Source organism: Triticum aestivum, chromosome 2A (genome assembly GCF_018294505.1).
Source record: "Triticum aestivum cultivar Chinese Spring chromosome 2A, IWGSC CS RefSeq v2.1, whole genome shotgun sequence".
In the NCBI taxonomy this organism is placed as follows: domain Eukaryota; kingdom Viridiplantae; phylum Streptophyta; class Magnoliopsida; order Poales; family Poaceae; genus Triticum; species Triticum aestivum.
The window spans coordinates 296,744,365-296,767,883 of NC_057797.1; positions in this window are offsets into that span (position 1 = coordinate 296,744,365).

Sequence of the window (23,519 nt, forward strand, 5' to 3'; positions counted from 1 at the left end):
CAACAGCGAATAACTGGAGGACAACTGGCACATCGGTCTCGGGGCGTCACACCTATTAACCGGAGGCCCAGCCCAGAATTGTTGTTTTTTTGCCTATTTCAGTGTTTCAAAGAAACAGAATATCAAATGGAGTCCAAACAGAAAAATACTTTTTGGAACGTGATTTTCTTCTCGGATAAGACCCAGGAGACTTGGACCCTACTCCATGAAGTACCAGAGGCGGTCACGAGGGTAGGGGCGCCCCCCCTTACAGGGCGCGCCCCCTGCCTCGTGGGCCCCTCGATGCTCCACCGACGTACTCCTTCCTCCTATATATACCCACGTACCCCCAAACGATTAGAACAGGAGCCAAAAACCTAATTCCACTGCCGCAACTTTCTGTATCCACGAGATCCCATCTTGGGGCCTGTTCCGGAGCTCCGCTGGAGAGGGCCGTCATCACGGAGGGCTTCTACATCATCATAGCCCCTCCGATGAAATGTGAGTAGTTTACCTCAGACCTTCGGGTCCATAGTTAGTAGCTAGATGGCTTCTTCTCTCTTTTTGGATCCCAATACAATGTTCTCCCCCTCTCTTGTGGAGATCTATTTGATGTAATCTTCTTCTTTTGCGGTGTGTTTGTTGAGACCGATGAATTGTGGGTTTATGATCAAGTCTATCTATGAACAATATTTGAATCTTCTCTGAATTCTTTTATGTATGATTGGTTATCTTTGCAAGTCTCTTCGAATTATCCGTTTGTTTTGGCCAACTAGATTGGTAGTTCTTGCCATGGGAGAAGTGCTTAGCTTTGGGTTCGATCTTGCGGTGTTCTTTCCCAGTGACAGAAGGTGCAACAAGACACGTATTGTATCGTTGCCATCGAGGATAACAAGATGGGGTTTATTTCATATTACATGAATTTATCTCTCTACATCATGTCATCTTGCTTAAAGTGTTACTCTGTTTTTAACTTAATACTCTAGATGCATGCTGGATAGCGGTCGATGAGTGGAGTAATAGTAGTAGATGCAGAATCATTTTGATCTACTTGTCACGGACGTGATGCCTATATACATGATCATGCCTAGATATTCTCATAACTATGCTCAATTCTGTCAATTGCTCAACAGTAATTTGTTCACCCACCGTAGAAAACTTATGCTCTCGAGAGAAGCCACTGGTGAAACCTATGGCCCCCGGGTCTATTCTCATCATATGAATCTCCATCACTTTAATCTTATTTTGTTTTTACTTTGCCTTTTACTTTTCACTTTGCATCTTTATATCAAAAATACCAAAAATATTATCTATCAGATCTCACTTCCGTAAGTGACCCTGAAGGGATTGACAACCCCTAATCGTGTTGGTTGCGTTGAGCTCTTTGTGTTGTGTAGGTACGAGGGACTTGCGCGTGGCCTTCTACTGGATTGATACCTTGGTTCTCAAAAACTAAGGGAAATACTTACACTACTCTGCTACATCATCCCTTCCTCTTCTGGGAAAACCAACGCAAGCTCAAGACGTAGCAATGCCCGGGTTGAAGCCCAGGGCACCCTACAGGAAATCCAAGAGGCCAGAAAAATCGCGGCGGGTAAGGCCTTCATTATGCAGAGCAAATATGTGAAAAAGAGGTATCTCTTACTAACCCGGATTTGCAGTTCTCCAGGAGCGTTTGTGGATTTACCGCGCAGTGTAGCCGATGCTGCGGAGTTCTTCTGAGCCAAAGAGGGGAGCTCGATGGAGAAGTTGTTCTTGTCGCAATACCTTGCGCCAGAATATCCGATGCCCTTTAGTGATTAGCTAAAATAGCTGGTCGAACTGCGTAGGGTGGTCGTACTAGCCATGAAGGATTTAATAATCCGGCTATGGCCTGCCGAAGTCGTACCCAGCAGCTACTTCGGGCTCGTGAAGCTGCTGGTTAATGCATGCCCCTGGCTTGACGTCATCAAGCACTCAGTCTGTATCGAGGGTGCGCGGATGGCCTTCGCCCGTGTCAAGGTGTAGTGGCCGAAGATGGACGCCATCAAGCTCGCGACTGAGGGACCGCCCGCTGGCAAGGAGCACTGCACGTTGGAGCAGTATTTTGGTGATGTCTGCAAGGGATCCCGCATGTGTAGAGGGCCAGTGTTCAAAAGACGTTTTCTTCGAATGAATACATTCATGTTATCTCGTCTTGTATGATGAAACAAGGCCGTTATGTAATATAATGCTTGTTTATTATTTAAAAAATTTCCTCCTGTGCGACCATTTTTATTAAATCTGAGAGTTGGCCAGCCGTCGGCTTCAGCCCCCACGTAGTTAGTGCAACGGTGTTCAAGATGGAATCTAAACACTCTTGATCCAAGAATTTGGTCCTGGAAGGAGGTGTTTAGCGCAACGAACCAGGCAGTCAGACTATGCGGCTTTATCACCCTCACTTAGCCATAGGAGTTTGACAATAGAAATGTAGGCGCAGCCCCTAGTATTCGTTAGTCCGGACTGGGGTGCTATAGACACCTGATCCGGTGAAGGCACATCCGTCGCATAATGCGGAAAAAATTGCAAGAGATTTTAACCTCCGGAGAGCTGACCGACTCATGCCGCATCATGATAGTCAATTTTCGGCTTTCTCTACTGAGGTGCTCATCCGGATAAACCATGACACAATCGCAGTAGTCCTCCCTTTACTACCCTAGACGATAGAGCGGACCGTAAGGTAGTAAGCATAGGAGCCGGGCAACCCAACTATTGACCAAAGACATGATTCGGAGCCGATGCATATAATGATAAATTCAGAGGCCGAACTGTACTGTAAAGTGTTCAGACTTGTTACCGTAGTATGGGGCGCAATAAAGCCCCTAGCGAATTACGGCGTACCCAAGTGTACGGATGCAATTGATAAGAATAGCGAGATAAAATGAAGTAAAAAGCCAGTGCCGCATAAGTTGGGCCGCAAGCTATGCTCATTATAATTTTCATTAATACGTCAAAGCGTATTTGTACAAATAGTGCGATAAGCAACAGGGCTATTTAACATGCCAAGACCAAGGGGGAGCTGTGTGCGTGTCCTAAAAATAGGTAGAATGATCGTCAAGAAGAACATCTAGAGATTCCCCCACATATTTGTGCTTCTTGCCGCCTTGGTATATCCATCCTTCGAAAGGACCGACGAGCAGGCCGTCGAGAGGGGCCTGTAGAGGAGAGATCAAAAATGGTAAAAAGGAAAAGGAAAAGTATGTGTGGGAGACGTATGATGGACCACAATCAAGTTACGCCTCCTATGCCCATGGTATTTTGAGTGCGTAGTTATGTATGCGCGGTATATATGCCGCCATTTGTTCGGGACTGAGACGGAGGATGAATTGCTAGTCGAGCTCCTGGCGAGCTAGACAGTCCTGCCGCAAAATAGTGCGGACTTGTTTGGCTGTGTCCTGGAGCGTGTCCGCCGAATTAAGGTTCTGCTTGTTAAGGCCGCTCTGTACTTCTGCTGCCAGGGCCACGGTGTGCTCCTCAGTACGGAGGGAGCAGTCCGTGTTTCCATTGACTGTGATGATAGCACGTGGTCCGAGCATCTTGAGCTTGAGATAAGCATAGTGTGGCACCGCATTGAATCGCGCAAATGCAGTTCGTCCGAGGAGTGCGCGATAGCCACTGCGGAGATGGACGATATCGAAGATCAACTCCTTGCTTCAGAAGTTGTCCGGATATCCAAAGACAACTTCCAATGTAATTGAGCCTGTGCGGCGGGCCACTACACTTGGTATTACTCCTTTAAAGGTAGTTCTTGTGGGCTTGATTCTTGATGGATCGATGCCCATTTTGTGCAATGTATCGTGATAGAGCAGGTTAAGGCTGCTGCCACCGTCCATGAGGACTCGTCTTAGGTGGAATCCATCAATTATTGGGTCGAGAACTAGTGCGGCTGAACTGCCATGATGGATACTGGTCGGATGGTCCCTGTGATCAAAGGTGATTGGGCAGGACGACCATGGGTTGAATTTTGGGGCGATTGGCTCTATCGCATAGACGTCCCTGAGCGCGCGCTTGCGCTCCCTCTTGGGGATATGGGTAGCGTATATCATGTTCACCGTCTTGACCTGACGGGGAAACTTCTTCTGTCCCCCTGTGTTCGGCGGACGGGGCTCCTTGTCGTCATTCTCGCTTTGCAACCCCTTCTCCTTCTCTTCGGCATTTAACTTGCCAGCCTGTTTAAAGACCCAACAGCTCCGGTGGGTATGATTGGCTGGTTTATCAGGGGTGCTGTCGTGGAATTTCCACGACAGATGTCCTAGTGAAAGGACTTAGTCATGGAGCCATCGCGACGGGTTAGCTTGAAGGGGTGAAAGCGGACAAGGGATGCAAGGGATTATACTGGTTCGGCCCCTTACGGTGAAGGTAAAAGCCTACGTCCAGTTGTGATGGAATTGCTACGGTTTCAATGACCAGGGAGCGAATCCGCTTTGCCTGGCTCTCGAGTTATTGTTTTTTGTCCCTAAACCGCCGCCGAGTCGTCCCTCTATGTACACAGGTTAACGCCCGGCGGTTCACAGAATCCTGAGGCCGGCTCATACATGTGCCCGGCTCTGTTTCTACCTTTCCTTGCCTTACAACATACGTTACATATCATATGGCAGTTTATATCTACGGGCCCTAATCCGCCATTGGTCCCTGGGCCTTCATGTAGATTTCCTTTGTAAAGCGCCATACCTCTTGTCTTCATGGGCTTGGAACATGACTAACTCCTTGTTAGTATAACCCGGCCCCTCATGGCCGGTTTATACTTAATAGTAATATCCCCAACATTAGGCCCCAGATTGATTTGAACTCGTTCATGTCAATCTTCAACCCATAGAAAAATTCCTCCTTATGCACCTTCGCATAGATCTTGTAAACCGCCATGACGTCATCTTCCAGGTTTGTAATAAACCGCCATGACATCACCTATTTACTAAAAATTGAATATATCTCACCTTCATTAATGAGCCTCCCACATTCGAGGCGACAACCCTATCACATATCCAACTTTTGGGCTCCTCGATTTTCGCGCGTGTCACTTATCCTTTCAACTTATAAATAAGACCAGGGGGTCCTTTTAATTTTCCCCCTCTTGCATTCTCGCTTCTTCTTCCTCGCGCCGACCTAACCCGTACGCGCAGCCATCGTCGTCAAGCTCCACCCTCGTCTTCACCTCCGGCCGCTGCATCAACCTGATCGTTCGATAAAAACATGACGCGCCTCCGCTGCTTGAACAGCTTCGGTAAGTTCCTCTTCCCTTCCTCTGTAGATCCGCTAGGGTTCTCGCCAGTTCGTAGAAGCTTCATAGTGTTCTACCCTTGTTCTTCATTAGATCCTATATGACAGACTTCAAACTTGATGTTCCTTTGTGCGGTAGTAATGACAGTCCTTATTTTGCCTATCAAACCATGCCATTTGCGTATAAAAACCGATCTGGACCTTTGCAAACTACTAAAGCACCAAATTTTTAGGTCTAAATCTTTTCCTTTTCCTGACATGTGGTAGATCCAAAATTCCAATGTGAAACTGTGAAACCTGTTTTCCTCACTTAGTCACTTTTTGCTTCAGATCTGTAATTTCATTGTCTGCGTAGGTGGTTTATCCTTTAGAAAATAATCTGCCATATGCCATTAGTCCCCTTGTAACCCGCCAATCGCTTTACCATTTATAATAGCATCAACCTCCGGTTTAACAATTTTGCATGCTTGAATGCCCTTTCCTTAACCTGCTATGCTTTATGCTTGCCAACCATGAGTCTTAAACCGGCATCAATCTCTTTCCAGCTCTTCGCTCGAAATGGCCTAACAATTTTATGCTTGTAACTGGGTCCCTTCCCAGGTTACTGAAGAGCAACTATATGGACGCGTCAGAACTGGCATTTTACCAAAACAAAGCGAAATCCACTAGCGAGTTCCCAGTCCAGAAAATCCTCCTACCCCCAAGGATGGTGAGGTGGTAGTATTTGTTGATCATATGAACCGTGGTTTTAAAACGCCCAGATCCATGTTCTTTCGTGATGTGATTGCCAGCTACCAAATCCACCCTCAAGATATTGGACCCAACTCTGTGTCCAATATTTGTGACTTCCAAGTGTTTTGTGAGGCCTACTTGCAAGAAGAGCCAACCGTTGAATTGTTCCGGGATTTTTTCTACTTGACCCGTTGTACTGAATTTGTAGACGGGCCCAACACTGAACTTGGCGGTGTCTCCATTCAGAAAAGGAAGGACGTCAGCTTCCCTCAAGCCAAACTTCATAGTCATCCTAAGGATTGGAACCAGACTTGGTTCTACTGTAAGGATACTTCCCCTGAAGATGAGAACCCTCTGCCGGGTTATCGTGCTCACCGGCTTACCAACACACACCCATTTCCGCAATAACTGACTGCCAAGGAACGGTCCACATACGCACCACAACTTGCCAAGCTCAGAGCTTTCATGGCTAATGATTTGACAGGAGTAGACTTTGTTCGTTGCTGGATATCTTGGATTATTATACCGTTAAGCCGTCACCCCCGTTTAATGTGTGAGTACACAAGGGACTCAAAAGATCCTCAACGTCATATTGATATTCAGCTAATAGAGGCTGAAGTTACTGAGTCTGTTAAGAAGATGCTGAATGAATCAGAAGTTGTCTGCAGTAGGACTGGGTTAAGTCCCTTTTATACATTGAATATATCGCTAGCTGTAAGAATTGCCTCACTCTTGCTTTGTACTGGATATTCTTAAATGTGAAATCTTTTAACAAAGTGACGACCCATTTTGGAAGAAGAAACCTCAAGATAAACCGGCCAAGACCCCTCGACCTAAGACGAAGGTTGTCAAGAGACCTGCCAAGATGAAGGCAGTTGAAGCCACCGGGTTGAACCTCGATGATGATCTTGATAATCTGGCCTCAGAGGTAGAACTTTACTCTCTCGGTTCAGTTTTCATACACCTCATTGAAAATGATTATTATCAGGATGGCGCTGAAGGCAGCCAAGCCGATGACGCAGAGGTAATTATCCTTTCCTCTGGTTCAGACCCTCTGCCAACACAAAAAATCCGTCAAGCAATCTAGAAAGTAAGATTTTCTCACCCTCTAGGTCACTTGGACCCACACTTTCTTTTGAAGAAGCAGCAACACGAAGCTCGCCGCACAACCTAGCACAACGGCTAAGTAGTCACTTCAGCCGGTTTACCGAACACTCCGGTTCGGAAGCGTCAATCTGAGGTCTCACCCACTTCCGATCCTTCTTATCACAAGGAAGGTTATTTCCGACAACCCCTTAATCCGTCCGATTCCAATTATCAGGGAACGCCTCATTCATCATCTGGCGAGTCAACGGCCACACAGCTCCCTCCTCTTAAGACTGTTCCTGGGTAAATACTTTAAACTTAATCTTTTCACGCTTCATACTTGCATGTTATACTGATCTTTATATCTTTTCCTTTTAGGGCCAAGGCCAGACCCAGGAGGAAAGCTCGGGTGAATAAACCGTCTGATGACCATGTGGTTGTTGAACCGGAGAGAACTCTAGAACCGGAAGGAACGAATGATGACGCCATGTTTGATGATCCTCCCCCTCAAGACCATGATTTTGTTGAACAAGTAGAAGTTGATGCAACAGGCCATGCTGATAAACTGACAAGCCCAGTCTGAACTGCTGATAAACCATCAAGTCCACATAAGGCTGCTGATAAATCGTCAACTCCAGTAAAGGCTGCTGGTGACAAGGAAGATGATGTTATAATTACTGGCATTGGTCACACCACCCCTGGCAATCCTATTGCATTATCAAAGCATAGTGCCAAAGAGGACCTTTATGCTACGGGCAAAGGCAAATGGAGCACATACTTGTCAAGCTATGCCCACCTTAACACCCAAGAACTTCATTCCGGTTTTCTGAACCATCTGTACACAAATCGCGACTACGAAGCTAGTTTAGTGAATCTAATAAAGGAGCGATATGAGGTAACTTCATAACTGTTTCTCTCTTATGTCCAATTTCAAGTACCAACTCTAGTATCCCCCAAGGATCGATTTATGATGCCAATTTAAACCGGGACTTCGCAATACCTCAACTCTGAATGCTTATCCTCCAAGGGCCGGTTTGTCTTTCCAAGCTAAACCGGGACTTTAACCAATGTTACTTTGAGCAAACGTACATTAGCCCCCAAGTGTCAAGAATAATACTTGTATTGTGCTTGGGACTTGTAAAAATTTTCTGATAATCAAGCAAATAGGCATTAGCCCCCAAGTGCCAAGTGTATAACTTGTTATGTGCTTGGTACTTCGAATATTCACTACCACCTCATAATATGTCCTTCTCTTATAGGCTGAGCTGAGCAAAAAGGAAGCCCAAACCACTGATCTTCAAGAAAACATCAAATCTCAGCAAGTGGAAACCTCCAAAGCCAAATACGAATTGACCAGTGCCTTAGCAGCCATGGAGAAGCTAAAAGAAGCTTTTAATAAAGAATGGGAAGATTGGGGCACAGAGAAAACCGGATTACAAAAGAGAGCTAAAACGCAGAAGCAGCCCTTAAATCGGTGGTCGAAGAACTGACCGGCTTAAAGCGGCAAATAAATGCCATGACCTCTGTTGTGTTTGGTAAGTATCCTCATCTGAAGCTTTTCAATATACATTATCTCATCAGTTGTCGGTTTACTGATGCTTGCAATGACACAGGAACTCGCATTACCCATCTAGGCTCTGACATGCGGATGAAGCCGAAGGCTTCCTATACGCTGATAGAGCAGTTATATTCCAGAGCCCAACGGGCCATTTGCACCACTTCACATAACAAACCACCTCCAACCTTGATAATGGAAACCATTGAGATACTGTCAATGCTGCCTGCCCGGTTGGACGAACTAAAAAGTTCAGTTGCAAGGTCAGGTCTGCTGATTGCGCTAATCCGGGTGAAGGCATGGATACCAGATCTTGAACCGTTGGATATAGGCACCGGCTACCCTGGCATAAAGGAGGATGGTTCAGAATTTAACAACGACGATCTTCGAAGGTTGATAAGGGAAATGCGCCCCATAGCAAGGAAATTGGATGAGGAAACGGATCTCTCTCACTATCAGCCGGTTTATGATTCTGATTAGAAAAGATATCATGCGCCAACACATGACGTAGATGACCTTACTCCGCCAATTTGTAAGCACACCTATGCCCCTGATGTTGACCCCTCCAACCTTATAAGTGATGAAGTTGTGTTTCAAGCTTTAACTGGAATTGATTGGGCAATCATTGATTTCCAGCCACTTGGTAGAGAAGAGGAGGAGGATGCACTAGCGCAAGACGACAAGTCAGCCTGGTGAAGAGTCATGATCCGGAGGCCGTTTTATCCTTCTGCGTACTGCCACCTTTGCTGAAAACAATTATTCTTTTTGGGCCTTAAAGCGCCTTGTAACAGGCTAGTTCAAAATACTTGGTCTGCTATGCCATCGTGCATATTTATGTTGCCTGATTTTGTGAATCCACCATGCTTTAGGATATATTATGCTCATAATCCGTAGCGGTGTTATTCGAATTGTTCCTGCATACAAGAAGTTTGAAAGTGTCCTGGTGGTTTACCACTGGATGGGTCATGATGCCCCAATATATAGCCGGGGTTTATAACCAAGGATGTACCTTGAAAATAAGCAAAGATGAAAGAGATGATACCTGTGATATGGAATCACACTGTTGGTTGACCAACCTTTGTATATTTAGGGTGATAACCCCAATCTTGAGTATTGATAACTCCTTTCATGTGTTGCCGGTTTATGTTAAAACCACAAGGGGTTATAATAAACACCGGTGTATCCACATATAATACTGGTGACTTGTAGTCAAAACCAGAGTGGGTCAATAAGCGTCGGATTATAATTGATCATGTACTAACAACTTATTGTTGAAAGCTAGGCTGGGTCAATAAAACGCCGGTTTATCATAAGATATTGAAATCTCACCAAAGGAGAAAAACTTGTCAAATAAAAACACAAGAAAGAACATGCAAGGTTTTTCATGGGCTGCCAGGCCCTAAATCGAAGCTTTTCACGGGCTGCCAGGCCACTGAGTTAAACCATTTTTCGAAGCCTTTTAAGATGGACCTCAATCATTAACCAATCATCGTTTTTACTTTGACAAGTTCAGGGTCTATGAGATTGACTTGTCAAACGTTCGGCGGGTCATACCAGGTTTACCTGGACGGAGTGGCTTACTTAAAAAGGCAGGATAACCCAGTGTTTTAGGTGAATACACCTGGCTTCCAAGCCTGGCTTGATAGCCTATTGCAAAGGTGTAAGCTCTTTGTTCTTTGAGAAGCAAAGAGCCCCCAAGCAACATTTGAGCTTTGCTCGGTGGGTGCCTATGTTTGAGTTGTGCTGTTGCAACACTCTCTTTGGCTCCACATGATTTCCTTTTGGCCTTAAGCCGATCAAGAGGTGTAGCTATGGTTCAAATACGACCAAGCCCCCAAGTGATTTCCCTGGTGGCCTTACGCCGATCAAGAGGTGTAGCTATGGTTCGAATACGACCAAGCCCCCAAGTGATTTTCTTTAATATATGTGGCCTCATATGCCGGATCAATGGGAAATAAAACTCTGCTTTATAAACAGAGGCCCCCATGTAACCACACATGATGTAATAAAAACAACAGAGACCCCGCTTTAGCTGAGGCTCCGGTTTATTATATTGATCATAATATATACATTGTCATAATTATTTACATAAGAAGAGCCTATGGCTCAAGTATAGTAATGCCGAAGATGAGCTAAATTCCATGGCCATTGAGTCTCCTCCTCTGATTTACGTGAGTCTTTGTGCAGATTTTTGCTGACCACAAAAGGTCCTTCCCAAGATGGGGACAACTTGTGCATATCAGTCTGATCCTAGATGAGCCGGAGCACCAGATCACCTTCTTGAAAAGTTTTGGTTTTAACCCGGCGGCTGTGATAACGATGCACGTCTTGCTAGTAAATTACCGAACGAGCCGCTGCAAGATCACGCTCCTCATCTAACAGGTCCAGTAAGTCCTGACGTGCTTTCTCATTATGAGCCTCAACATAAGCCGCCACAGGGGGCGAGTCATGACGGATGTCACTAGGGAGAACCGCCTCTGCTCCATAGACCATGAAGAAAGGCGTGTAACCCATAGATCTGTTCGGTGTGGTATTGAGACTCCATAACACGGAAGGTAACTCCCCCACCCAACAACCCTGCGTCCGCTTTAAAGGAACCATAAGCCAAGGCTTGATGCCTCTTAAAATCTCTTGATTGGCTCTCTCTGCTTGACCATTAGATTGGGGTGAGCCACTGATGACACGTCAAGCCGGATGTGCGCACATTGACAAAATTCTTCCATAGCACCCTTGGACAGATTAGTACCATTATCGTTTATGATGCTGTGTGGAAAACCCAAATGGAAGATCACTTTTGATATGAATTGAACCGTCATGGCTGCATCACACTCACTGACTGGCTCTGCCTCTACCCACTTGGTGAACTTATCAACCGCCACCAGTAGGTGGGTTTTCTTGTCTGTGAACCTCTTAAAGGGCCCAACCATATCCAGCCCCGAAGTTGCAAACGGCCAAGTGATTGGAATCATCCCTAATTCCTGAGTCGGAACAAGAGCACGGTGTGCAAACTTCTGACAACCGTCACATCCCTTTACCAAATCCTCAGCATCAGCATGAGCCGTCAACCAATAGAAGCCGTGGCGAAAATCCTTAGCTACCAAGGACTTTGAACCGGCATGGTGACCACAATCTCCTTCGTGGATCTCACGCAAAATCTCACAGCCTTCTTGAGGAGACACGCAACGCTGAAATGCCACTGTTACACTACAATGATGTAACTCCCCATTGATAATGGTCATTGATTTGGATCGCCGGATTATCTGGCTGGCCAAGTCTTCATCCTCTGGTAACTCGCCCCGGTTCATGTACCCTAGGTATGGGACTGTCGAATCCGGGATAACGTGATGAGCTGCTACCAATTGAGCCTCCTGGTCAGGAACAACCAAATCCTCCTCTTTAGGTATCTTGATTGACGGATTATGTAGCACATCCAGAAAGACATTGGGCGGCACCGGTTTACGTTGAGAGCCTAAGAGACTTAAAGCGTTCGCCGCTTCATTCTTTTGCCAGTCCATATGGTCAACCTGATAACCCTTGAAATGACCAGCCACTATGTCCACCTCTCGTTGATACGCTGCCATGAGTGGATCCTTGGAATCGCAAGTGCCAGACACCTGTTGAGCTACCAGGTCCGAGTCACCAAAGCACTTAACCCAGCTTAAATTCATCTCCTTAGCCATCCGAATACCATGGAGCAAGGCCTCATATTCAGCAGCATTGTTAGTGTAAGGGAACATTAAACGGAGAACATAACAAAACTTATCACCTCGTGGGGAAGTTAATATGACTCCGACCCCCAAGCCCTCCAATTGTCTGGACCCATCAAAATGAATAGTCTAATAAGTGTTATCTGGCTTTTCCTCTGGTGCCTGCAACTCTGTCCAATTATTGATGAAGTCCACAAGTGCTTGGGATTTGATTGCTGTGCGAGGCGTATATTTTAACCCGTGAGGTCCAAGCTCAATAGCCCACTTGGCGACCCGGCCAATGGCTTCCCTCTTTTGGATGATATCCCCCTAGGGGGCAGAAGAGACCACCGTGATAGGATGACCCTGAAAATAATGCTTGAGGTTCCGGCTTGCCAATGTGGGTACCTCTACTTGGACTCAATCAGTACCTCACTGATGTAATAAATCGGCTGTTGAACCGAATACTCCTTTTCGGCCTCCTTCGCTCCACCACAATAGCCACACTAACAGCCCGGGCATTATTAGCCACATATAATAGGAGGGGCTCTTTATCAACAGGAGCAGGAAGGATAGGCGGTCAGCTGGCTGCCGTTTTAAACTCTCAAAGGCTTCATTGGCAGCATCACTCCAAATGAAATGGTCTGTCTTTTTCATCATCTGATACAGAGGGATTGCCTTTTCTCCCAAACAGCTGTTAACCGGCTCAATGCTACAATACGACCCGCCAGCCACTACACATCGTTAATACATGCCGGTTTAGCCAGAGACGTAATAACTGTGATCTTCTCTGAATTAGCTTCAATGCCCCTGTTAGAGACCCCAAAACCCAAGAGCTTGCCTGCCGGTACACCAAAGAAATATTTGGCCAAATTAAGCATCATCTTATAAACCCGGAGGTTATCAAAAGTCTCCTTCAAGTCAGCTATCAATGTTTCCTCCTTTCTGGACTTCACCACAATATCATCCACATAAGCATGAACATTGCACCCAATCTGTTTATGAAGACAATTCTGGCCACAACACTGATAAGTCGCCTGGGCACTCTTGAGCCCAAAAGGCATAGATACATAGCAGAAGGCTCCCAAGGGAGTTATGAAAGCTATTTTCTCCTAGTCCTTAACTGCCATTTTGATCTGATGATAACCAGAATAAGCGTCCAGGAAACACAAACGGTCACAACCCGCCGTAGCATCAATGATCTAATCAGTACGAGGGAGCACAAAGGGATCAGCTGGACAGACCTTGTTCAAATCTGTATAGTCCACACACATATGCCAAGTGCCGTTTTTCTGAAGTACCAGCATCGGATTAGCTAGCAAATCAGGGTGAAAAACCTCCACGATGAACCCTGCTGTCAAAAGCCGGGCTACCTCCACACCAATAGCCTTGCGCCTTTCTTCACTCAAGCGGCGGAGAAACTGCCTGATCGGTTTAAACTTAGGATCTATATTAAGAGTGTGCTCAGCGAGTTGCATCGGTACACCTGGCATGTCAGAAGGCTTCCATGCAAAGATGTCCCGGTTCTCACGGATGAACTCGATGAGCGCACTTTCCTATTTCGGATCCAGGTTAGCGCTGATGCTGAACTGCCTCGATGAATCGCCAGGAACAAAGTCAACCAGCTTAGTCTCATCGGCCGATTTAAACTTCAAAGCCGGATCATGCTCTGTAGTTGGCTTTTTCAGAGAAGTCATATCTGCCGGAACAACATTGTCTTTGTAAAATTTCAACTCCTCTATTGCACAAACCGACTCAGCATAAGCCGCATCACCTTCTTCACATTCCAAAGCAATCTTCCGGCTCCCATGCGCTGTGATGGTACCCTTATGACCCGGCATCTTAAGCTGCAGATAAACATAACAGGGCCTTGCCATGAACTTAGCATAAGCCGACCGTCCAAATAGGCCATGATATGGGCTCTTGATTTTCACCACTTCAAAAGTCAATGTTTCCGATCTTGAATCATGATCATCTCCAAAAGCAACCTCTAGGTCTATCTTACCAACTGGGTACGCTGATTTACCAAGCACCACACCATGAAAGACGGTGTTTGACGGTTTAAGATTCTTATCTGTCAACCCCATGCGACGGAAGGTTTCATAATAAAGGATATTGATACTGCTCCCTCCATCCATGAGTACCTTGGTGAACTTGGACCCCCCAACCTGAGGTGCCACCACTAATGCCAGGTGACCTGAATTATCAACCCGGGGTGGATGATCCTCTCGACTCCACACAATGGGTTGTTCAGACCAGTGCAGATAACGAGGCACTGCCGGTTCAACAGAGTTTACTGCCCTTTTATGAAGCTTCTGATCACACTTACACAAACTAGTGGTGAAGACATGGTATTGTCCACTATTCAACTGCCTCTGATTACTCTCATAACTTGATTGTTGCTGCTGCTGACTCCCCTGATGATTATAACCTCCCTGGTTGCCTTGATTACCTTGATTGCCATGTCCGGTTTGGTTGCCTTTGAATCCTGAACCGGAGCTGCCTCCTCCATAACCTGGCCCAATGAGAACCGCCTCATGAACCGCCGGGCGGTCCCTGGTTGTATTGGAAAGAACTTGAATTTTTAAACTCCAGCATGATGAAACAATCCTTCCAAAGGTGTGTAGCTAGCCTCTCCCATGACCCGTGCTTTGGGCAAGGCTCATTTAACAGGCGTTCAAGATTGGGACCTAAACCTCTACCCCGCTGGGGCGGTTTACCCTTACGGCATTGACCATTATCTTGGGTGTTGGTGTTGGACACAAAATCCAAGATGTTATCTCCCTTGCGCTTACCGTTGTTTACATGACCCGCCGGGTTATGCTGCTGCCCCTTGGCGCTGCCATTCTTATTTCCCTTCCCCGTCTTTTCATCCTCAGACTCAGGGTCCTTGGTACTATATGAATTAGCATGCTTAACCAGAGCTGCCATAAGTCTGGACATGTCATTGTAGTGATGCTTGAGCCTTCCCAACTTCAGCTTCAAAGGCGTAAACCGGTAGTTGCCTTCTAATGTTAAGACTGCCGTGTCAGCGTTGATGCGGTCTGATGAATGCAGAATAGCTGATACCTGCTTCACCCAATGGGTTGTAGACTCCCCTTCCTCTTGAACACAGGAGGCTAAGTCCACAATTGACATGGGTTGTTTGCACATATCCTTGAAATTCTGGATAAACCGACTTTTTAACTCGGCCCATGACCCGATGGAGTTAACTAGTAAACTTTTTAACCAAGTGCGAGCTGTTCCTTCCAACATCATGGTGAAGTACTTAGCATCTCATATCTCTGAACCCATGACTCAGGGGGTAAATCGGCAGTGTAATTGGGCACCTTACGAGGACCCTTGAAGTCCTTGGGCAGTCGCACGTTATGTAGGGCTGGGGTAAGACACGACACCCCCAAGAACTGAAAACCATGCATGGTTCCACTGAGGTAGTTGGACGAATTGGAGTAAGCTGACGAGCCGCATATTGTGCTACTAACTCGGCTTCTCGACGTGCCTGACTATGATCCACCACATCCTCGGCATTAGCACTGCCACCCACTGGGTTATGCCCTCGCGGCGGGTTACAGTTTCGCGCACTGCTTGATACAGCCGGTTCATCAATATGTATGCTTTAGCTCCGACTTGGGCAGGGGGTGGAATGAATCCTCTCACGACTGTGCGAATAAGCCTGCTGTTGGGCCGTCTGAAGGAGCTCTCTAGACCGTCGTGTTTCAACTGCTACTGGAGACTCACCTTCGATTGGGAGAGCTGCCAATCGTGAAGCCACGGCGACAATGTTATCCAACGGGTTAGAGTAATGACCCAGCGACGTTGAAACGTGCTATGGTAGGACATTGTTCTGACGAGGCAGATTCGTTGCGCGCGGCTGAACCGGCGCCCCTGTTCTAGGTGCCTCCGCCCGGTTTACCACTGGCTCGTTGCTGGTTCCTGCTCCTGGCGTGTTAAAGAGATTCCTCCCCTCATAATCCGGAGGAAGGTGAGACCGATACCTTCTCCTCATGACATCCTCTGATGCGCATTGATCTACCATAAGCCTATAAGCCTGTGCCTCTAACTCGGCCCGTTCTGTGGCCATCCTGGTGTTTTCTGCTGCCAGATCTATCTTACCTTGAGCTATCTGATCCTTCACTTTTACGATCTCTGCATTATGCTGGTCCTAATGTGCCGGATTAACCTTAGCCACTAGCAATGTTGCCCCAGTGTCGAACAAATCGGACAAAGCCTGAGTCGGAGGTGGTGTAGAGCCCCCTGCCCTAGTGGTGTTGTCGCTGTTGAACCGGAAATCACCGCTGTGGCGGTAGAAGAATGTTGCACCGATTGTGTGCCAGCCATGAAGATCGCAACTCGGCTTGGCGGGTCAGGGAGGTCCGCAATACTGTCGCCATCGGAACCACCACTAATCCGGCCATCCTGCAGCTGATTCAGCGACTCGGTCTCTCCGGTTGAAGACTCGTCATCAGAGTAGACGACAGTTTCGCCACCAGATACCGATCTATCCTCAGATTCTGCTTAGTGGATAACTCCCACAAAGGCATGCTTTACGGCAGGCTGAACTCGGGCAGGTCTTGCACGCTGAGCCGTCTCAATGATGTCGGTGCAGATGTCCGACTCAGGGCCCGGTTCGCTGATCTTGCCAATGAATACGTGTATTCCGCCAAAGGGGACCCGGTACCCGTACTCGATCGAGCCGTCCTCGGGGCCCAGCCTTCGTCATCGATGTAGACCTTGCCGTGACGACTCTTGGTTATCCGGCCCATGGCGTATCCTTTGAGTCCTTTGAAGCTGCCCTTCAAGAACTCGAAACCATCGTGCGATAGCCCCACGGTGGGCGCCAACTGTCGTGGAATTGTCACGGCAGATGTCCTAGGGAAAGGACTTAGTCGTGGAGCCATTGCGACGGGTTAGCTTGAAGGGGTTAAAGCGGACAAGGGACGCAAGGGATTATACTAGTTCGGCCCCTTACGGTGAAGCTAAAAGCCTACGTCCATTTGTGATGGAATTGCTAGGGTTTTGATGACCAGGGAGCGAATCCGCTTTGCCTGGCTCTCGAGTTATTGTTTTTTGTCCCTAAACCGCCGCCGGGTCGTCCCTTTATATACACAGGTTAACGCCCGGCGGTTTATAGAATCCCGAGGCCAGCTTATACATGTGCACGGCTCGGTTTCTACCTTTCCTTGCCTTACAACATAAGTTACATATGGCGGTTTATATCTACGGGTCCTAATCCGCCTTTGGGCCCTGCGCCTTCATGTAGATCTCCTCTGTAAAGCGCCATACCTCATGTCTTCATGGGCTTGGAACATGACTAACTCCTTGCGGGCATAACCCAGCCCCTCATGGCCAGTTTATACTTAATAGTAATATCCCCAACAGGTGCCGTGGATATGACATGGACGATCGAGTATGTGGTCCAACCTGGAAGAGCCCTGATTATTTCTTTTATATGGCATCTTCCGCTGATCGGACTTAGAGCCACTGAATCCGGCATTGATCGCTGTGTCATCAGTATTGTCACCATTGTTTTGGTGCTTGTGAGTGTTGCGTCGGGGCTTGCCGTTGCTATTTCTGGCTTCAGAGGTGCTAGGTTCGCTTGCATTGTTATTGCTACGGGCTAGCCAGCTATCATCGCCTGCACAAAAGCAGGTCATGAGTGCCGTGAGGGCCGCCATGGACTTCAGCTTTTCTTGGCCGAGGTGTCGGGCGGGCCATTCGTTGCGGATGCTATGCTTAAAGGCTGCTAGGGCTTCGGCATCCGGGCAGCCGATGATCTGGTTCTTTTTAGTTAAGAACCTGGTCCAAAATTTCCTGGCTGACTCTCCGGGCTATTGAACTATGTGACTTAAGTCATCGACATCCGGAGGTCTGACGTATGTGCTTTGGAAGTTGTCGTGGAAAGCATATTCCTGGTCCTCCAAACAGCCAATGGAATTTTCGGGCATGCTGTTCAACCAGTGCCGAGCTGGCCCCTTGAGTTTCAGTGGGAGGTATTTGACGGCATGAAGATCATCACTGCGGGCCATATGAATATGGAGAAGAAAATCTTTGATCCATACCGCCGAGTCTGTTGTCCCATAATATGATTCGATGTTCACGGGTTTAAACCCTTCTGGGAATTCATGCTCACTTCATTAGTGAATCAAAGGGGGTGTGCGGCGCCTCTATATCGGGCCAGATCGCGACGTAGTTTGGATGGAGTCCGTCTGCAGTTTTTGGCCTGGACGTGATTGCGCTTGTCATGTTCGGCTTGATAGCCGTCGTCGTGCATTAGGGCATGCCCTCGTGATCCGTAGATCGATCTGGCCGGACCTGCTTTATTCTTCAGGTCCTGCCGCAGGTCATATGTGTAGCCCCAAACTATTGTGTCTCTACCTTTACGGCGAGATAGTATGGGTCGGTGTTCGGCTTGAGTTCCCTTTTTGTCCCGGGCACATGGTGGTCGGTCAGCTGCATTACGTGTTGCTGGTACAGGCTCGCGTGCCTCGTCGTTGAATTGAGGTAGTAGTTTACGCTTCGCGTAAGTTTTGGTTGGGCGCACGAGGCCGTATTGCTCAGCTGCCAGGACATTAGTCCATCTGTCATTGAGTAGATCTTGATCAACTTGAAGCTGCTGTTGTTTCTTTTTCAGGCTCCTTGAAGTGGCTATTAGCCGTTGCTTAAAGCGCTCCTGCTCGAGAGGTTCCTCAGGCACGATAAAGTCTTCGTCGCCGATGCTCACCTCATCCTCGGATGCTGGAAGGTAATTACTGTCCTCTGAGTCTTCGTTTGCAGCCTGTTCATCAGGACTAACTTGCCCATCCTCCCGATCATCTTGTTCAAAGTTTTGCTCGATGGGGTTTTCTTGGTCTTCAACATCATCCGGAGTATTGTTGTCTCTCGTGCCGGTATTGATGTCTTTGTTGCGGCGTGATTTAGAGTGGAGCCATCGGCGCTTTGGTTGTATCTCGGGAGGTTTATCCTCAAATGGATTTTTCTCATTATCGATGTCACCCTCCTTGGGTGTATCCACCATGTACACGTCATACGAAGAGGTGGCCGTCCAGCGTCCGGTAAACGGTGGGTTTTCGGCTTGCTCTTCTCCAGCATCATCGTCCATATCATCGATATCTTCAGGGCCGTAATCGATCATGTCAGTTATGTCCTTGACTGTGGCGATGAAGTGGGTGGTGGGTGGGACGTAAAATTCCCCGCTCTCAACCCCTAGTCTGGGATAGGCTACTTCAGACGTTGCTCCTCTTTAATCACGAGGGATCACATCAAGTCCGGAGCCTCGCTTAAAGGCAAGGTTTGTTGAGGGGGGAAAGAATCCGTGGAGTATGGAGGGAAGGGGATTCCTTGGCTGAGCTCACATGATGCTGACTCCGAGAAAGAGTCCGACTTTTTGCTGGGTGCCGGCGACACTGCTTCCTCCGGCTCTCCAGTACTAGGCCTAGTGGCCACAGATAGTTTGGTGGGTTTAGAAATCCTGTCTTTGGTCCTGGCGAGGCGCTCTGGCTCTAAGGCCAGAGCGGAGGTTGGGGTCATGAATCCTTGGAAGATCATGTCTCCTCGGATATCAGCGACATAATCCAGTTTCCAAAACTAATCCGGTGACCAGGGGCGTAGCTGCCGATCTGCTCTAGATGGCCAAGCGAGTTGGCGCGCAGTGCGAAGCCGCCGAATACGAAGATCTGGCTGGGGAGAAAAACCTCCCCTAGGGCATCATCATGGCAGATGATGGATGGAGCCATCGAACCTTCTGGTGACGACATAGGGAAACTCTCAATGAAAGCACCAATGTCGGTGTCAAAACCGGCGGATCTCATGTAGGGAGTCCCGAACTGTGCGTCTAAGGTTGATGGTAACAGGAGGCTGGGGACACGATGTTTTATCCAAGTTCGGGCCCTCTTTATGGAGGTAATACCATACGTCCTGCTTGATTGATATTGATGATTATGAGGATTACAAGAGTTGATCTACCACGAGATCGTAATGGCTAAAATCTTAGAAGTCTAGTATGTATTATTATGATTGCCTCTACGGAATAAACCCTCCGGTTTATATAGACACCGGAGGGGACTAGGGTTGTCCAACGTTAGTTACAGAGAAATGAATCTTCATATACGAATGCCAGGCTTGCCATCCACGCCAAGGAGAGTCCCATCTGGACACGAGAGAGAGTCTTCTGTCTCGTATCTTCACAACCCATCAGTCCGGCCCATGTCCAATAGACACCCGAGGACCCCTTAGTCCAGGACTCCCTCACCGACCCCGAGGCCCATGTCATCAAGCTGCAAGGTGAATATGTGTCAGCATTTGCCACATGGCAGCCATCTCCTACAGAAGAAACCCGCAGGTGACACCCGTCCAGTGACGTGTCAACAGAATAGAAGTGAAGCTATCAAGATAAGTCTGGCAGGCCTTGCCAGGAAGCTAGTGATGTGACACTGATTGGTGCATTTAATGCACCCTGCCAGCCCGCAGAGTTAGGTATGATAGCACCGTTTGCTATCATATCAGTGTGTAATGACTATTTAGCCACTTTGGTAACCCCTTAATCTATAAAAGAAGGCCAATGTCAGTTGTCGGAGGGGGTTACAGGGTTGGAAACTTGACAAAACCCAAGCCATCATACGCTTGTGTTCACCATAACCCTGAGGCAGACCTTGTCGGGCCAGTGTACAACATACCACCATGTTCGTTTCCACCATCAATCCACCAAAGCAGGAGTAGGGTTTTACGACTCATAGCGGCCCGAACATAGGTAAATTGCTTCTATGCTCTCTGCTGTGCTGCCGCGCGCTGGTCTACTCATTGTGCAACGTGACGCCCCCACCGAACCAGCAAGGGGCCACCCGGTCCCATTGGTGGCCGCGGACATCCCGCGACACAGATCACCGCACCACTGGCCGAGTAGCAGCGTCCTCTAACCCGACTCCTCCCACTAAGAAGGTGAACAAGACCTCCACCAAGTCTTCCAAGGCCGAGGTGGCGTGTCACCAATCCCCTCATCTTGCCCAGGCCAAGGCACCTTCTGCCAAGCGGCCGGAGGTCATGGATGTGGAGTCCAGCTCCCGTTCTTGATCGAGCTCCTCGCAGAGCTCATCTCCCTCGAAGCCCTTGGTGCCACGACAGGCTCCGAAGATGTCGAGAAGCTCCACCATTCCATCTCTGAAGAGAAGACGAGAGTCCCCTCCCCCCATGGAGTTCAATTTGAACTCCATGCTCATCGCGGAAGAGTAAGGAGGATTTTTGTTTGTGATAAATTTATTCTTAGGCGGATTTCAATGCTCAGCTTCGGCGGGGAAGGGTGCGGAAGACCCCGTTTCGAGCCCCCAGCCCAGCCCCCGGCACAAGAGCGAAGAATTATCCCTGCTCGCAGAAGAAGACAGTCCTTCTGCCCCTTCACGTGGAGGAGGGGGTGAGGTAGCATAGGACAAGCCCCCTCTGGAGGGGCGCGCGTCCGCCCCCCCCCACTCAAGACGAAGATGTTGTCATGGAATCCTCTGCAACAACTGTTGCCGGGTAAACAGAGACCCCTGCCCGGTAGACTTCTACAGGTATCTAGCTTAACCCTTCTTTCCTTTCATATTCTGGCTGCCTCCACTGGGTTTTTTTGTCGAGCCTTCCATTCCTTCATTTGTTCATTGGCTCATTTCCACCTGCAGCCACCAGGCCGAAGAACCAGACCTGTTGGAGGTGGTGGAGGATATAGGGAGGTCCGCCGCAGATGAAGCCATGATGGCCGGGGTTACTAAGGGGCAGGATCTGGGTGCCGGGGGAGCATAAGGTTCCTTGGCAGTGGTGGAGCATCCCCTGGACAGCGCCTTAGTGGAGAAAGTGGTCATCGAGGCAAAGATTCCTCTTCAAACCATGGGTCCATTCCCTTTTGCTGCTAATGCCCCACCGTTTTCTTCGAACACGCTGGCCATGGGGCCATTGCTGCTCGACATCGGAGCCCCCCGCCCATCCTTGACAAATGCAGATCTTGATAAGGAGCTTCAGCGCCTTCTGGCCCCATTACATCTGGAAGGCGTGGAAGCCGATGACTCAGCTGTCATCGCCATGGATTTGTCCTTCATGGAATCCATGGTAACTCGTGTGAAGGAGATGCAGGCCCGGCACCGCCAAAAGTCGCAGGAGCTCAAGGAACGGCGTGAATATGCCGGCATAGTGGACCAGAGGTTGAAGGACACACTACTAGAAAAAGGGCTATAGATGGGATTGACACTAATGGCGCACCAGACAAGCGGTGCGCCATTAGTATATACTAATGGCGCACCACCTTCTAATACGCCATTAGAGTTGAAACTACTAATGGCGCACCTGGCCCAGGGTGCACCATTAGTATCAAAAAGTTTTTTTAACTAGTGCGCCTGTCCAAACTTACTAATGGCGCATCCAGACACAGTGCGCCATTATTAGTTGTAACTAGTAATGGCGCACCTGCTGGAAAGTGCGCCACTAATGTTGTTGTTTTTATTATATTTTTTATTCCCTTTTTCGCAAAACTACTAATGGCGCACTGTTCCACCGTGCGCCATTACTAGTTTAAACTAGTAATGGCGCACTGTGGGACAGTGCGCCATTAGTATGTTTTTTTTTGCAAAAGTACTAATGGCGCACCACCAGAAGGTGCGCCATTAGTAACCTGGATTACTAATGGCGCATTTAGAGTTGGTGCGCCATTAGTAAGTGGGCAGCAACAAGATATTTTGGACAGCCTCTCCTACCCACACTCACTTTCTCCCCACTTCATTCTCTCCACCTCCTCCTTGTCTCGGGTGCCTCCTCTTTTTCACCTCATTTCCACCATAGATTCATTCAATTTATGAGGTTAAATTACCTTGTTTTGATAGGTAAGTAAGGGGGGAAGCTATATTTATGTTGTTCTCCCTACAACAATGTGCACATGCACTTTTTATGGCCTAGGTAGATCTATGTATGTTCGTGGTGTTGCATATGTTTGTGGTGTTGCATATGTGTTTGTGTTTGGAGGTGTACCGGTATTTGAAATGCGATAGTTGCCAATATTTTGCCGGAATGTTGATTCATTTCCGTTTCGGCGAGAATTTTGGCATTAAGCATTCTTTTTGGTCCTATTTTTAGGGAAAGTCATGCCAAATTTTTTCTTGGTTCTAAAATATCGTTTTGCTCTACCCCGCAGGCGACCATGGTCCGCATGATGACCGAAGGCATCGTGAATAGGTTTTTGAGGTCCGCGAAGGCCGAGATGCTTCAAAAGAACGAGATGGAGATAAGAT